We start from the raw sequence: 7,764 nt of genomic DNA, 5'->3' as shown, positions 1-7,764 counted from the left end.
CCCCAGGAGCGCGCGCGCGCGCGCCCGCCCGCGGCGGGGCCCCGCTTCCCGCCCTGTGGCTCCCCGCCCCGGCCCCGCCCCTCCCCGCCTTCTCTGCCACGGGAAGGGCGGCGACCGGACGCGTCGACGGCGGGAAGTGAGGGATTGAGGACGTGTCACGCAGGGTGGGAACCGAGGCGTCCACGGCGTCTCCTCCCCCTGGCGCAATACCCATCCTTATGCAGGCCTTGGTGTACGAATCGCCGGGTACCAAACGCCTCCCCCAGCACAGTTTTATCCCCATCTCAATATTATCCTCATCACAGTTTTATCCCCATCACAGTTTTATCCCCATCTCAGTATTATCCTCATCACAGTTTTATGCCCATCACAGTTTTATCCCCATCTCAATATTATCCTCATCACACTTTTATCCCCATCACAGTTTTATCCCCATCTCAATATTATCCTCATCACAGCTTTATACCCCTCACAGTTTTATCCCCATCTCAATATTATCCTCATCACAGTTTTATCCCCATCACAGTTTTATCCCCATCTCAATATTATCCTCATCACAGCTTTATACCCCTCACAGTTTTATCCCCATCTCAATATTATCCTCATCACAGCTTTATACCCCTCACAGTTTTATCCCCATCTCAATATTATCCTCATCACAGTTTTATCCCCATCACAGTTTTATCCCCATCGCAATTTTATCGCCATCCCAGTTTTATTCCCCATCACAATATTATCCCCAACCCAATTTTATCCCCATCACAATATTATCCCCATCACAATATTAACCCCATCCCAATTTTATCCCCATCCCAATATTATCCCCATCCCAATTTTATCCCCATCACAATATTATCCCCATCACAATTTTGTTCCCATCACACTTTTATCCCTGTGATTTGGAACGGGGAAGAGAAATTCCCAAGGGGCAGGGCTCCCCAAAATGGAGCTGAAGCCCAGGCACAAACAGGGCCTGAAAGATAGACATAATAATAATAATAATAATAATAACAATAATAATAATAATAATGTTGGTATTTCTTATTAATAATAATAATAATGATGGTATTTGTTAAGCATTTATTATGTGCAAAGCACTGTTCTAAATGCTGGGGGATACAAGGTGATCAGGTTGTCCCACATGGGGCTCACAGTCTTAATCCCCATTTTACAGATGAGGTAACTGAGGCACAGAGAAGTTAAGTGACTTGCCCAAAGTCACACAGCTGACAAGCGGCAGAGCTGGGATTAGAACCCATGACCTCTGACTCCCAAGCCCGGGCTCTTTCCATTGAGCCACACTTAAGCGCTTACTATGTGCCAAGCACTATTCTAAGTGCTGGGGTAGCTTTGAGGTAATCAGGTTGTCCCATGTGGGGGCTCATAGTCTTCATCCCCATTACAGATGAGGTAACTGAGGCACAGAGAATAATAGTAATAATGGTGATATTTGTTAAGCGCTTACTATGTGCAAAGCACTGTTCTAAGCGCTGGGGGGTTACAAGGTGATCAAGTTGTCCCACGTGAGGCTCACAGTCTCAACCTCCATTTTACAGATGAGGTAGCTGAGCCCCAGAGAAGTGAAAGGACTTGCTTAAGGTCACACAGCAGACACGTGGTGGAGTTGGGATTAGAACCCATGACCTTCTGACTTCCAGGTATTTCCAAAAGTGGTGGAACAGCAATTAGAACCCAGGACCTTCTGACTTCCAGGCCTGTGCTCTATCCACTATGTCTGGGGCCAAGGAGGGGACCACAGACAGCACCAAGGACATGGACCCAACTAAACACATGCCAAAGTGCGAGCTGCAAAATGTCAGCCAATCACATGCCCAAGTGGGGGTTACAAAGTGGGAACTATGCACTTCTCTCCATCTAGTCTAGAGAAGCAGCTTGGCCTAGTGATTAGAACACAGACCTGGGAGTCAGAAGGACCTGGGTTCTAATTCCTGTTCCACCACTTGTCTGCTGTGTGACACTGGGCAAGTCACTTCACTTTTCTGTGTCTCAGTTCACTCATCTGTAAAATGGAATTAAGACCATTACCCCTGTGTGGGACAGGGATTGTGACCAACCTGATTACCTTATACCTATCCCAGGGTTTAGTGTAGTGCCTGGCACATAGTAAGAGCTTAACCAATACTATTAAAAAATATCCAAAAACCTCTATGCCAAAATTCCCTCATCTGTAAAATGGGGATTAAGACTGTGAACCCAATGTGGGACATGGGCTATGTCCAACTTAATTAGCTTTTATCTACCCCAGCGCTTAGTCAGCGCCTGGCACATAGTAAGTGCTTAACAAATACCATAAATAGTAGCCTGTAAACTACTACCAAAATGATTGTTGATGGAGGAGGGGCGTTCAGGGAGAGATGTGTCCATGGCATCGCCATGGGTTAGAGAGGATTCAATAGCATAAAACAAGACAAAAGCTCCTTGTGGGCAGGGATAATCTACACCTATTCTTTCATACTGCACTCTTCCATGTGCTTAGTACAGAGCTCTGCCCCTAGAAAGCACTCAATAAATACCATTAATTGACTGATCAACTGATTGATTGGGTTAGGGTGGTCATTGGGCTGACTTGTCCTGGGTGTTCGGATTTTTAAGCTGGTCTATCACCTGCATTTTTATTTTGTATGCCCAGCCTCTGCCCCCACAGCCAAGTTTTAACACTGAAAAGTGGCACGCATGTTTCCAGGGACCTGGAAGAGAACTGACTGAGGGTCTTGAGACCCAGAAGAATAAGTAACCATTTAAGAGTTTTGAGGAGTAGGGAGATGTGCAGAAAGACACTTTAGAAAAATGTTCCAGGATGAGTGAAGGAAATGCTGGAATGGAGACTGGATGCAGAGAGACTAGGGTGGGCAGGAAATGTGTCTGTTATTTTGTTGTGTTGTACACTCCGAAGTGCTTAGTACAGTGCCCTTCACAGAGTAAGAGCTCAATAAATATGAATGATTGAGTCTATAGGATAAATATATAATTAGCTAGGAATCTGTCATAAAGTTCATCCTTTCATGCCTTAATGGGGAGAAAAAAACAACAACAATCTATCCTTACATCCTGTCCTCAGTCTCCACACCTCAGGGCTTGGTTCTGGAAAAGCACTGTCATACCTAAATCTCAAAGTCCTGAACCATGAGCCTGGCTCCTTGCCTGGGGTTAGGGAGAAATTATCTGGATTGTAGTCAAAAGAGTTTAATAACTCTGGTGCCAGACAGGTACTCATAGAGACAAGCCTAAGAACACTTTGTGATTTTTTAAAAATTCATTCATTCATTCAGTCGCATTTATTGAGCACTTATTTTGTGCAGAGCACCATACTAAGTGCTTGGGAGAGTACAATACAACAATAAACAGACACATTCCCTACCCACAACGAGCTTAGAGCCTGGAAGGGGGAAACAGACACTAAATACATTTAATGATATTTGTTAAGTTCTTACTATGTGCCAGGCACTGTGCTAGGTTCTGGAGTAGATAGAAAACATTCAGATTGGACACAGTACTTGTCCCATGTGGAGCTCACAGTCTTAATCTCTTCAGACGAGGTAAGTGAAAAACAGAGAAGTTAAGTGACTTGCCCTAGGTCACATAGCAGACAAGTGGCAGACCTGGGACTACAACTCAGGTCCTTCTGACTCTCAGACCTGTGTTCTACTCACTAGGCAAGGCTGCCTTTTGGTAGGCTTTTCCCTTTGAAGAAGTGAGGGTGCAGGCTTGCTGACTGACTGACTGCTTGACTCTGCTAACTGACAAGCTCTCTATTCTCTGGGCCAGAAACCACAAAGGCTTCCTTTCCCTCTCTCCCCCATTGGGCTGCTTAACTTGCTCACATTTTGCATGTGAAGTGAAGAAAGAAGCCAAAGAGATCATCAGTAAGTCTTTTATATGGGCCTTAATATTTATTATTTCACATCCAGGATGGGCACATAAAAGGATCTATTTATAATTTAAGAAATAATTGTATCTCTTGCTTACTATGTCATGAGCACTGTACTAAACACCGAGGAAGATACAAGATAATCAGGTCAGACAGTCCCTTTCCCTCAAGTGACTCACAGTTTAAAGGGTAGGGCAAACATTTTACAGATGAGAAAACTGAGTCTCAGAGAAGTTAAATGACTTGCTCAAGGCCTCACAGCAGGCAAATGGTAGAGCTGGTATTAGAACCCAGGTCTAACCCGACTCCCAGACCTATGCCCTTTCCACTAGGCCTTACTGCATCTCTTGTTATAATAATAGTAATAATAATAAATAATATAATAATTATATATAATATGATATAGTAATAAGCTCTTATTCTGTGCCAAGCACTATTCTAAACACTGAGGTAGATTCCAGGTAATCAGGTTGTCCCACTTGGGGCTCACAGTCTTAATCCCCATTTTACATGAGGTAACTGAGGCCCAGAGAAGTGAAATGGCTTGCCCAAGGTCACACAGCAGACAAGGACAGGGATTAGAACCCATGTCCCCTGACTCCCAAGCCTGGGCTCTTTCCACTAAGCTACACTGCTTCTCTAAAACATTGCTTTTTAAAGTGAAGAAGTAGTCACCATTCCCTGCAGCCAATGAATCAATGCTATTTATTGAGCACTTACTGTGGGAAGAGCATGGTATTAAGTGCTTGGGAGAGTTCACTCAAATAAGTGGGCAATAATTGCTCTAGAAGTGAAAATCAGTTTTTTGTCCAAGTGAGACACAAATCAGAGGTAAAACGGGGAGTAGAACTAATGTCCAGATCTCTCGGCTTCTCCAGAGAGACCTTATTTCTTCCTATATTATGAGGAGATTGATGGTGTTTTCATTTTAAGTACCACTTACCTGGAGGACTTCCATAGTTCTACCTTCTCATTCACAATAGGGAGCCCTAGCTATTCTCAGTTTTATATTCATCTTTTGGAAGCTTGATTCCAATATTCTCAGTTCTCTGTCACCACCCCAGTTCCCTGTGATTTTTCTAAAATAATTGCCAAAGATTCAATGAGTTTATTACAATTCCCTTAACTAACCCAGGATGTCTGACAGAACTGCTTATATTAGTGTGTGTATGGGTGTTCAATTTTTCCAGGCCTCTATTTCCCTTACCTGCTTGCTCATCAACACCAGCAGTAACAAAGTCTTCAGTATGTCCTAACTGTCAAAATTAATTTTCCTTATTTTCTGACTAATGGAAGAGATTTAAAGTGATCGTTGAAGAGTGGGGCCACTGCAGAATCATTAATCTCATCTCCATCGTAATTGATTTATAGGTCCACCATGTCAGGCAATCCCCTCCCTTCTACTATTTCCCCTTGATGAGTTTACTCCCTTTACATTATCCTTGGATTTTTTTTTCTGCTAGTGCCTTTTTTCTTAGTAACTTAATTAACTCTGGGTATTTGTTTTTGGTTCTTTATTCCAATGTGGAGTGTTGATTGATTATTAATTCTTGCAGCAATCCCTTATGAAGCATTTTCTTCTTCAGTAAATAGTCTCCGAGAAATCAATTTAGATAATAAATTCGTGTCTTTGATTTTTAATTTTTTTTTGGTGTAGCACCGGTCAACTTCCTGAAGCTTTATAAATAATAATAATAATCCTTCCCCTTCATCAAGGAGACTTGTTCATTAATTGAAGTGTAATTCTTACCCATGGAGTTAATATTTGTTTTGGTGCTTATTGGTTTCTTCTAAATTCTTCAAAATATGCTTTCTGGAAATGTTTTTTTTTTTGGTATTTGTTAAGTGCTTACTATGTGCCAGGCACTGTACTAAGTGCAGGGGTGGATACAAGATAATCAAGTTGGACACAGTCCATGCCGCATATGGGGCTCAGTCTTAATCCCCATTTTACAGATGGTTTACCTAAGGCAGAGAAAAGTTAAGTGACTTCCCCAAGGTCACACACTAGAGAAGTGACGGAGGGAGGATTAGAACCCAGTTCCTTCTCACTCCCAGATCCATGCTCTGTCCATTAGGCCACACTTCTTCTCTAATTTTATATTTTTCTTTTTTATTGCCATTGTTAGTGCTCAGGACAACTGATATCAGGGATTCAAAGGACTCTTTTGAGGATTACAGTGCAAGTGTGGACTATAATGAGAACCTCAGTTTGGTAATAGCTATACTAACAGTACTTACTGAGCACCCAGTAGGGGCAGTGCACTCTAATAAGGGCTTGGGAAATACACAGAAAATAAGTGACATGTTCCCTGTCTCCACTCTGTGCTCTAATGGGAGAGATGGATATAAAAGTATTTACAAATAGAGTAATCAAAACAACCACTGTAATTGAATGTATGTTTGAATAACACACTTACAGAAGTGCTTAGGATAAGTATAAATAGTGCATAAGTGCTGGAGACACTGGTGGGATGCTACAACCTGGGATGCTGGGAACTAGTCAAGGAAGTCTTGTCAGAGTAAGAGGGATTTTAGGAGGGAATTGCATGGCGGGAGCACTGCTGCCTATCCGATTTGGGGAGAGATGGAGCTGCAGGGAATGGCATAGGTAAGGGGTCAAAGGCAGGAGAGACCAGAGAAAAGAATGAGCTTCAGTTAGAAGGTCATCTTAAGAAGGGATAAAGAGTACTCTGCCAAGTGTTTAGGTCAGGGCTCTGCACATTGTAAGTGCTCAATAAATATGATTGATTGATTGATTGATTGATTGAGAGTGAACTGGGGATTCTCCGTTAAAGGAGAGCATATATATATATATAAGGGAACATTTGGTTGGGGAGCCTTGAAGCTGAAAGTGAGTTTTTGTTTGCTGCAAAGGGAGGGGCCCATGAACCTAGTAGAGGGTTTTGAGGAGGGGAGAGATGTGTGCTAAGCGATGCTTCAAGAATATGACCTGTGTAGCATTGAGCAGTATAGACTAGAAGAGGGAGAAGACAGAGGCATGGAGACAGGCAAAATTTTTTTTGGTGGGGAGAGATTTTTTTGGGGGAGGGGGGTTCTTTTTTTGTGGGGGGATTTTTTAAGTCCCCTCTCAGGTTCACATCTGGAGAGTTTTCAGTACTCTACCAGTCTTGGCTATGGGAGGGAGAGTCAAGCAGAAGCATACCCATTCCATTCCTAGCTCTGGCAATGGCCAATGAGTGGAATGCAATCTGCTGCAAGTCAAAACTCACCCGTGCTGGGCAGCAGTACCATGGGAGAGAGTTGAGGGTGGAGACTCGAGTTTACTGTGCCAAAGAAGGCAAGGGTAAACTATTTCTGCATTTTTACCAAACTCTATGGATACACTACCAGAACGATTGCTGATGGAGGTGGGGTGTTCTGGGAGAGATGTGTCCATGGAGTCGCTATGGGTCCGAGATGACTCGACGGAGTAAGACAAGACAAGATTTTTTAAGTGATCACTACGTGTCAAGGACTGTCTAAGCACTGGGGTGGGTACAGGCTAATCAGATTGTTTGCAGTCTCTGTCTCACATGGGGTTCAAAGTCTAAGTAAGAGAGAGAACAGGTATTGAATCCCCATTTTACAGAGGAGGAACCTAAAGCAGAGAGAAGTGAAGTGACTTGCCCAAGGTCACACAGCAGGCAAGTGATGGAGTTGGGATTAGAACCCAGGTTTTAAGATTTCCAAGCCCATGCTCTTTCTGCCAGGCCACCCTGTTACTCTAGGCCATGTTGCTCCTCTGGATATATATTTATACCTGGCTATAACTAGAGCTTGGACCCTGGAGATAGCTTTTGGTTAGAGAAGAGGGGGAAGATGTTATCTAGGAAGAGCCAGCAGATTTTGGCAGTAGATTGAATGAGTTGAAA

The 7,764-nt window shown here is 43.2% G+C and overlaps 1 non-coding gene across 1 annotated transcript; it reads left to right on the top strand.

Annotated features, from left to right (window-relative positions):
• Positions 1-6,974: 6,974 nt before the first annotated feature.
• On the top strand, positions 6,975-7,112 carry LOC114814860. Its single transcript, XR_003762656.1, has one exon. It is a non-coding gene; the product is annotated as a small nucleolar RNA SNORA7 (small nucleolar RNA).
• Positions 7,113-7,764: the final 652 nt, after the last annotated feature.

Source organism: Ornithorhynchus anatinus, chromosome 10 (genome assembly GCF_004115215.2).
Source record: "Ornithorhynchus anatinus isolate Pmale09 chromosome 10, mOrnAna1.pri.v4, whole genome shotgun sequence".
Lineage (NCBI taxonomy): Eukaryota > Metazoa > Chordata > Mammalia > Monotremata > Ornithorhynchidae > Ornithorhynchus > Ornithorhynchus anatinus.
The sequence above is the reverse complement of the archived record's forward strand: the minus strand, read 5'-3'. Positions and strand labels throughout refer to the sequence as shown.